The sequence below is a fragment of the Dermacentor variabilis genome, chromosome 7, assembly GCF_050947875.1.
Source record: "Dermacentor variabilis isolate Ectoservices chromosome 7, ASM5094787v1, whole genome shotgun sequence".
NCBI lineage: Eukaryota > Metazoa > Arthropoda > Arachnida > Ixodida > Ixodidae > Dermacentor > Dermacentor variabilis.
The window spans coordinates 173,260,746-173,271,104 of NC_134574.1; positions in this window are offsets into that span (position 1 = coordinate 173,260,746).

Genomic DNA, 10,359 nt, shown 5'->3' on the forward strand with positions numbered 1-10,359 from the left:
TAATGGGCTATAGGCTTACCGTTTTTTCGTTCTTTTGAGGAAATTATTCGGGGCCTATTCGCTTACTTTAACGCGTAAATCGGCGTCAGCGGGTGCGTGGGAAGCGATTGATATACGAAAAACCAGCGCTTTCGAGAGAACTTATTTTTCGAGGCTGATACGATATTTCTATGGGCTATAGGCTTACCGTTTTTGCGTTTTTAGAGGAAATTATTCTTGGCCTATTCGCTTATTTTAACGCGTAAAACGGCGTCAGCGGGTGCGTGGGAAGCAATTTATACGAAGAACCATCCCTTTCGGGAGAATATATTGTTCGAGACAGGCACGATATTTTCATGGGCTATAGGCTTACCGTTTTTTTCGTTTTTTAGAGGAAATTATTCGGGGCCTATATTCGTTTATGTTAAGGCGTAAATCGGCGTCAGCGGGTGCGTGGGAAGCAATTTATACCAAGAACCAGCCCTTTCGAGAGAATATATTTTTCGAGGCAGAGACGATATTTTCATGGGCTTACCGTTTTTTCGTTTTTAGAGGAAATCTTTCGGGGCCTATTCGCTTACTTTAGGGCGAAAATCGGCGTCAGCGGGTGCGTGGGAAGCGATTGATACGAAGAACCAGACCTTTGGAGAGAACTTATTTATCGAGGCTGAGCCGATTTTTTCGTGGGCTATAAGGCTTACCGTTTTTTCGTTTTTTAGAAGAAAAAATTTAGGGCCTATTCGCCTATATTAACGCGTAAATCGGCGTCAGCGGGTGCGTGGGAAGCAATTTATACGAAGAACCACCGGTTTCGAGAGAACTTATTTATCGAGGCTGAGTCGATATTTTTATGGGCTATAGGCTTACCGTTTTTTCGTTTTTTAGAGGAAATTATACGGGGCCTATTCATTTATTTTAACGTGTAAATCGGCGTCAGCGGGTGCGTGGGAAGCAATTTATACGAAGAACCAGCCCTTTCGAGAGAATATATTTATCGAGGCTGAGCCGATATTTTCATGGGCTATAGGCTTAACGTTTTTTTCGTTTTTTAGGGGAAATTATTCGGGGCCGATTCGTTTACATTAACGCGTAAATCGGCGTCAGTGGGTGTGTAGGAAGCGATTGAGACAAAGAACCAGCGCATTCGAGAGAACTTTTTCGAGACTGAGACGATATTTCCATGGGCTATTGGCTTACCGTTTTTTCGTTTTTTAGAGGAAATTATTCGGTGCCTATTCGCTTATTTTAACGCATAAATCGGCGTCTGCGGGTACGTGGGAAGCGATTTATACGAATAACCAGCCCTTTCGGGAGAATATATTTTTCGAGACAGGCACGATATTTTCATGGGCTATAGGCTTACCGTTTTTTCGTTTTTTAGAGGAAATTATTCGGGGCCTATTCGGTTATGTTAGGGCGTAAATCGGCGTCAGCGGGTGCGTGGGAAGCAATTTATACAAAGAACCAGCCCTTTCGGGAGAATATATTTTTCGAGACAGGCACGATATTTTCATGGGCTATAGGCTTACCGTTTTTTCGTTTTTTACGAGAAAATTATTCGGGGCCTATTCGTTTATGTTAACGCGCGAAACGGCGTCAGCGGGTGTGTGGGAGTAAATTTATACGAAGAACCAGCGCTTTCGAGAGAACTTATTTTTCGGGGCAGAGACGATATTTCCATGGGCTATAGGCTTACCGTTTTCTGGCTTTTTAGAGAAAATTATTCGGGGCCGATTCGTTTATTTTAACGCGTAAATCGGCGTCAGCGGGTGCGTGGGAAGCAATTTATAGGAAGAACCAGCCCTTTCGAGAGAATATTTTTCGAGGCTGAGACGATATTTCCATGGGCTATAGGCTTACCGTTTTTTCGTTCTTTAGAGGAAATTATTCGGGGCCGATTCGTTTATGTTAACGCGCAAATCAGCGTCAGCGGGTGCGTGGTAAGCGATTGATACGAAGAACCAGCGCTTTCGAGAGAACTTATTTATCGAGGCTGAGTCGATATTTTCATGGGCTATAGGCTTACCGTTTTTTCGATTTTTAGAGGAAATTATTCGGGGCCTATTCAATTATTTTAACGTGTAAAGCGGCGTCAGCGGGTGCGTGGGAAGCGATTGAAACGAAGACCCAGGGCTTTCGAGAGAACTTATTTATCGAGGCTGAGCCGATATTTTCATGGGCTATAGGCTTACCGTTTTTCCGTTTTTTAGAGGAAATTATTCGGGGCCCATTCGCTTATTTTCACGCGTAAATCGGCGTCAGCGAGTGCGTGGGAAGCAATTTATACAAAGAACCAGCCCTTTCGAGAGAATATATTTGTTTAGGCAGAGACGATATTTTCATGGGCTATAGGCTTAGTTTTTTCTTTTTTCAGAGAAAGTTATTCTGGGTGTATTCAATTATTTTTACGCGTAAATCTGCGTCAGCGGGTGCGTAAGAAGCGATTGATACGAAGAACCAACGCTTTCGAGAGAACTTATTTTTCGGGGCAGAGACGACATTTCCATGGGCTATAGGCTCACCGTTTTTTAGAGGAAATTATTCGCGGCCTATTCGCTTATTTTAATGCGTAATTCGGCGTCAGCGGGTTCGTGGAAAGCAATTTATACGAAGAACCAGCTCTTTCGAGACAATATATTTATCGAGGCTGAGTCGATATTTTCATGGGCTATAGGCTTACCGTTTTTTCGTTTTTTAGTGGAAATTATTCGGGGCCTATTCAATTATTTTAACGCGTAAATCGGCGTCAGCGGGGGCGTGGGAAGCGATTGATACGAAGAACCAGACCTTTGGAGAGAACTTATTTATCGAGGCTGAGCCGATACATTCATGGGCTATAGGCTTACCGTTCTTCCGTTTTTTTTTCGAGAAAGTTATTCGGGGCCTATTCGTTTATGTTAACGCGCGAATCGGCGTCAGCGGGTGCGTTGGGAGATTTATACGAAGAACCAGCGCTTTCGAGAGAACTTATTTATCGAGGCTGAGTCGATATTTTCATGTGCTATAGGCTTACCGTTGTTTCGTTTTTTACGAGAAAATTATTCGGGGCCTATTCGTTTATGTTAACGCGCGAAACGGCGTCAGCGGGTGTGTAGCAGTAAATTTATACGAAGAACCAGCGCTTTCGAGAGAACTTATTTTTCGGGGCAGAGACGATATTTCCATGGCTATAGGCTTACCGTTTTCTGGCTTTTTAGAGAAAATTATGCGGGGCCTATTCGCTTATTTTAACGCGTAAATCGGCGTCAGCGGGTGCATGGGAAGCGATTTATACGAAGAACCAGCGCTTTCGAGAGAACTTATTTATCGAGGCTGAGCTGATATTTTCATGGGCTATAGGCTTACTGTTTTTCCGTTTATGAGAAAATTTTTCGGGGCCTATTCGTTTGTTAACGCGCGAATCGGCGTCAGCGGGTGTGGGAAGAAATTTATACGAAGAACCAGCGCTTTCGAGAGAACTTATTTTTCGGGGCAGAGACGATATTTCCATGGGCTATAGGCTTACCGTTTTTTCTTTTTTCAGAGAAAGTTATTCTGGGCCTATTCAATTATTTTAACGCGTAAATCGGCGTCAGCGGGTGCGTGGGAAGGAATCTATACGAAGACCCAGGGCTTTCGAGAGAACTTGTTTATCGAGGCTGAACCGATATTTTCATGGGCTTACCGTTTTTCCGTTTTTTAGAGGAAATTATTCGGGGCCCATTCGCTTATTTTCACGCGTAAATCGGCGTCAGAGAGTGCGTGGGAAGCAATTTATACGAAGAACCAGCCATTTCGAGAGAATATATTTGTTTAGGCAGAGACGATATTTTCATGGGCTATAGGCTTACCGTTTTTTCGTTTTTTAGAGGAAATTATTCGGGGCCTATTCGCTTACTTTAACGCGTAAATCGGCGTCAGCGGGTGCGTGGGAAGCGATTTATACAAAGAACCGGCGCTTTCGAGAAAACTTATTTATCGAGGCTGAGTCGATATTTTCATGGGCTATAGGCTTACCGTTTTTTCGTTTCTTAAAGGAAATTATTCGGGGCCTATTCAATTATTTTAACGCGTAAATAGGCGTCAGCGGGTGCGTGGGAAGCGATTGATACGAAGAACAAGATTTTTGGAGAGAATTTATTTATCCAGGCTGAGCCGATACTTTCGTGGGCTATAGGCTTACCGTTTTTTCGTTTTTTAGAGGAAATTATTCGGGGCCTATTCGCTTACTTTAACGCGTAAATCGGCGTCAGCGGCTGCGTGGGAAGGGATTGATACGAAGAAACAGCGCTTTCGAGAGAACATATTTTTCGGGGCAGAGACGATATTTCCATGGGCTTAGGCTCACCGTTTTTTAGAGAAAATTATTCGGGGCCTATTCAATTATTTTAACCCGTAAATCGGCGTCAGCGGGGGCGTGGGAAGCGATTGATACGAAGAACCAGACCTTTCGAGAGAACTTATTTATCGAGGCTGAGCCGATATTTTCATGGGCTATAGGCTTACCGTTTTCTTTTTCGAGAAAATTATTCGGGGCCTATTTCGTTTATGTTAACGCACAAATCGGCGTCAGCGGGTGCGTGGGAAGGAATCTATACGAAGAACCAGGGCTTTCGAGAGAACTTATTTATCGAGGCTGAGCCGATATTTTCATGGGCTATAGGCTTACCGTTTTTTCTTTTTTCAGAGGAAACTATTCGGGGCCTATTCATTTATTTTAACACGTAAATCGTCATCAGCGGGTGCGTGAGAAGCGATTGATACGAAGAACCAGATTTTTGGAGAGAACTTATTTATCCAGGCTGAGCCGATATTTTCATGGGCTTACCGTTTTTCCATTTTTTAGAGGAAATTATTCTTGGCCTATTCGCCTATTTAACGCGTAAATCGGCGTCAGCGGGTGCGTGGGAAGCAATTTATACGAAGAACCAGCGCTTTCGAGAGAACTTATTTATCGAGGCTGAGCCGATATTTCCATGGGCTATAGGCTTACCGTTTTCTGGCTTTTTAGAGAAAATTATTCGGGGCCGATTCGTTTATTTTAACGCGTAAATCGGCGTCAGCGGGTGCGTGGGAAGCAATTTATACGAAGAACCAGCCCTTTCGAGAGAATATTTTTCGAGGCTGAGACGATATTTCCATGGGTTGTAGGCTTACCGTTTTTTCGTTTTTTAGAGGAAATTATTCGGGGCCTATTCGCTTGTTTTAACGCGTAAATCGGCGTCAGCGGGTGCGTGGGAAGCGATTTATACGAAGAACCAGACCTTTCGAGAGAATATAGTTTTCGAGGCACAGACGATATTTTCATGGGCTATAGGCTTACCGTTTTTTTGTTTTTCAGAGAAAGTTATTCTGGGCCTATTCAATTATTTTAACGCGTAAATCGGCGTCAGCGGGTGCGAGGAAGCGATTGATACGAAGAACCAGACCTTTGGAGAGAACTTATTTATCGAGGCTGAGCCGATATTTTCATGGGCTATAGGCTCACCGTTTTTTAGAGGAAATTATTCGCGGCCTATTCGCTTATTTTAATGCGTAAATCGGCGTCAGCGGGTTCGTGGAAAGCAATTTTTACGAAGAACCAGCCCTTTCGAGAGAATATATTTTTCAAGGCAGAGACGATATTTTCATGGGCTATAGGCTTACCGTTTTTCCGTTTTTTACGAGAAAATTATTCGGGGCCTATTCGTTTATGTTAACGCGCGAATTGGCGTCAGCGGGTGCGTGGGGAGATTTATACGAAGCACCAGCGCTTTCGATAGAACCTATTTTTCGGGGCAGAGACGATATTTCCATGGGCTATAGGCTTACCGTTTTTTTGGCTTTTTAGAGAAAATTATTCGGGGCCGATTCGTTTATTTTAACGCGTAAATCAGCGTCAGCAGGTGCGTGGGAAGGGATTGATACGAAGAACCAGCGATTTTGACAGAACTTATATTTTGAGGCTGAGACGATATTTCCATGGGCTTTCCGTTTTTTAGAGAAAATTATTCGGGGCCTACTCAATTATTTTAACGCGCAAATCGGCGTCAGCGGGGGCGTGGGAAGCGATTGATACGAAGAACCAGACCTTTGGAGAGAACATATTTATCAAGGCTGAGCCGATATTTTCATGGGCTATAGGCTTACCGTTTTTCCGTTTTCTTTTTCGAGAAAATTATTCGGGGCCTATTCGTTTATGTTAACGCGCAAATCGGCGTCAGCGGGTGCGTGGGAAGCAATCTATACCAAGAACCAGGGCTTTCGAGAGAACTTATTTATCGAGGCTGTGCCGATATTTTAATGGGCTATAGGCTTACCGTTTTTTCGTTCTTTTGAGGAAATTATTCGGGGCCTATTCGCTTACTTTAACGCGTAAATCGGCGTCAGCGGGTGCGTGGGAAGCGATTGATATACGAAAAACCAGCGCTTTCGAGAGAACTTATTTTTCGAGGCTGATACGATATTTCTATGGGCTATAGGCTTACCGTTTTTGCGTTTTTAGAGGAAATTATTCTTGGCCTATTCGCTTATTTTAACGCGTAAAACGGCATCAGCGGGTGCGTGGGAAGCAATTTATACGAAGAACCAGCCCTTTCGAGACAATATATTTTTCTAGGTAGAGACGATATTTTCATGGGCTTACCGTTTTTTTGTTTTTAGAGGAAATTATTCGGGCCTATTCGCTTATTTTAACGCGTAAATCGGCGTCAGCGGGTGCGTGGGAAGCGATTGATACGAAGAACCAGCGCTTTCGAGAGAACTTATTTATCGAGGCTTAGTCGATATTTTCATGGGCTTACCGTTTTTTAGAGGAAATTATTCGGGGCCTATTCAATTATTTTAACGCGTAAATCGGCGTCAGCGGGGCGTGGGAAGCGATTGATACGAAGAACAAGACCTTTGGACAGAACATATTTATCGAGGCTGTGCCGATATTTTCATGGGCTATAGGCTTACCGTTTTTCCGTTTTCTTTTTCGAGAAAATTATTTGGGGCCTATTCGTTTATGTTAACGCGGAAATCGGCGTCAGCGGGTGCGTGGGAAGCAATCTATACGAAGAACCAGGGCTTTCGAGAGAACTTATTTATCGAGGCTGAGCCGATATTTTCATGGGCTATAGGCTTACCGTTTTTTCGTTCTTTAGAGGAAATTATTCGGGGCCTATTCGCTTATTTTAACGCGTAAAATGGCGTCAGCGGGTGCGTGGGAAGTAATTTATACGAAGAACCAGCCCTTTCGAGACAATACATTTTTCGAGGTACAGACTATATTTTCATGGGCTATAGGCTTACCGTTTTTCCGTTTTTTACGAGAAAATTATTCGGGGCTTATTCGTTTATGTTAACGCGCAAATCGGCGTCAGCGGGTGCGTGGGAAGCAATTTATACGTAGAACCAGCGCTTTCGAGAGAACTTATTTATCGAGGCTGAGCCGATATTTTCATGGGCTATAGGCTTACTGTTTTTCCGTTTTTTACGAGAAAATTATTCGGGGCCTATTCGTTTATGTTAACGCGCGAATCTGCGTCAGCGGTGTGTGGGAAATTTATACGAAATACCAGCGCTTTCGAGAGTACTTTTAGGGGCAGAGACATTTCCATGGGCTATAGGCTTACCGTTTTCTGGCTTTTTAGAGAAAATTATTCGGGGCCGATTCGTTTATGTTAACGCGCAAATCGGCGTCAGCGGGTGCGTGGGAAGCAATTTATACAAAGAACCAGCCCTTTCGAGAGAATATTTTTCGAGGCTGAGACGATATTTCCATGGGCTATAGGCTTACCGTTTCTTAGAGGAAATTATTCGGGGCCTATTCGCTTATTTTAACGCGTAAAATGGCGTCAGCGGGTGCGTGGGAAGTAATTTATACGAAGAACCAGACCTTTCGAGAGAATAGTTTTCGAGACAGAGACGATATTTTCATGGGCTATAGGCTTACCGTTTTTTCGTTTTTCAGAGAAAGTTATTCTGGGCCTATTCGTTTATATTAACGGTCGTGAGCGGGTGCGTGGGAAACGATTTATACGAACCAGCGCTTTCGAAAGAACTTATTTTTTGCTGAGACAATATTTTCATGGGCGTCATCGCCTGCGTGGGAAGTGATTTATACGAAAAGCCAGCTTATCGGTTTTTCATTTTCTGGAGAAAATTAATCTGGGCTTATTCGCTTATTTAGCGCGTAAATTGGCGTCATGGAGATACGATGTATGCGCCAAAAACCACTTTATGTAATGTTTAGCGGAGACGGCCGGAATGGACGTTTTCGTAGGCTTACGTTATTCACGGCGAAATATTTATAAATCCCTTTATTCGTGGCATTAATCGACCAGAGCTCGCGCATTAGCACGGGGATGGAATGTAGGCGTGAAAATGTTTGGAGGGCGCTTAAGCTTCGCCTTTTGAGTGGAACGCTGACAGCATTTTAAGATCCCCGACTGCTTCTCACGCTTCCCCGCAACTGCAGCATAAGTAATCGTTATGTTTACCGGGAAACGCTGACGGCGAACGCTATGCACGAAGGCGGGCTTTCCGGTAGAAACGTGGCCTCTTGCGTGAGCCGCGATGCGGCGGAGGCGAGCGCCATGTGTTTGGAAGAGAGCGCGCCGCTTCGTGGCCTCCAAGATATTCGCTCGTAAATGGTGGACGCCGTTGCCTGTCTATGGGTGGTAAAAATGCTAGAAAAGGCGCTTGAGCTTTCGCTTAACAATTCTTTTCGTATATTCAAATTACAATCCGACGCCATCAGGTCCGTAGGTTGTAAGTGGTACTTCACAATTTCTCTGCGTGTTTCAGCTTCAGAAATTCAATTAGTTTAGTAACTTTTTTGCGGCACATGGAGAGCCTGGGTAGTTCGGATATTTTTGCCGAAACGACGTCCGACGCTGGACACCGGATATTTAATGCCATCGCGTTAAACAAAGCACCTTATAAGATGGTGAGTGGACGCCACTGATCACCTAAAGCTGATCCCGTATATATAACCGTTACTATAATTGGGCTGTACGAGCTCGTCCTATCCTTGTCGCCTTTGCAGATGAGGTTCAATTTGTCAATTGCGAGGAAGGTTTAATTTGCTCTCTCCCCTTGGACTGCGGGAAAAGGTGTATTAGCCAGTCAGGTAGGTGTGTGAATGACACGCATAGGGAGCGCAAGTATCTGGTTCGAAAGACTGTCGTATCGGGCCACCTGTCGCTACACTGCAGTTGTACTTGTAGACCGGTCTACAGGGATTGTAGTGATTAAGAGAAGGATAAGCTGACACGTGAAGTGATTGAAGCTTACGAAATCCATCATGATAAACATTATTGCGTAAGGACGCCTTCAGTGACTGTCAAAAAAGAAAATGAATATCTGGATGACACTTTGTAAAGGGCAGAGGGCGATATGTCTGAATTCTTTTTAATTTTTCGGTCTTTGGCTTTGTTAGCTTTCCCCATTGGCTGTTTCAGTCTACATATATGTTGCCTCTTCCAATAAAGTACCAGTTGTAGTTCAGTGCTGTGTCCTGTTGTTCCTCACTCTGTCCCAGTATGTGTGCGCCATTAACCCTTTAACAGATAGCTGGCTTAGGTCCATTTGATTCGCCTTCACCCCGGTTCACAAGAAAATTGTGAAATTGTGCAGCCCGATTCTTCGGTGCAGGCACAGCGCGACACTCGAAACGAATGTCCAAGTGCAGACGTGGTGCAGGCATTCCGATTTTTCCGACTAATGTGCGTGGAGTGTGCAAGTTTGAGAAGTCCTGAACTGCTGGCAAGATCGGCTTCCGGGGCGTACATACACCAACGCTTGCATAGACACAGCAGATGCATGCAAGCGGGGTTTTAATGGCACTTGCACATGCGTGCTGTTTTGCACCTGTACATCTGCAGCAAGTCAGCAACGACATAAGAGAGGGTGCAGCAAAATCGTGAACCAGCCCTGCACCTTTTGAAACGCACGGTGTGGTTTAGAGTGCCATTGCTGCACTACTGAAACAAATGGCAGTGTGCAGCCCCTCGTGAATTGGTTCACGTGGTACAGGTGAATCAAATGTACGTCTTGTTTCTGTATACAAGATCTTCAACACTGTTCATGGTGGCAACCAAACGTAAAATGTGTGCACATGCTCTGAAGAGCAAATGTTCTGATAATGGGGTCACATGCTGATTATTATTAGTGTGGAGCTGTTCTGAAAAGAAACTTGCCTTTTGAAAAGAAAAAGAAAAAAGGAAGTAAAAGGTTTGTGTATGTGGCGGAGATGAGATTTGTGGGGTGGCTTCAATGTTTGTCACGAAGTAATGAAATTATAATTTGCACAGCTAACATCCTTATTGCTTGCAGGAGCACTTGGCCTAGTTGGCTATACATAGATAAAATTTGCACACTTGTTTATTAATATGTTATTGCTAATGAATTACATACTACACAATGAGGCATGTG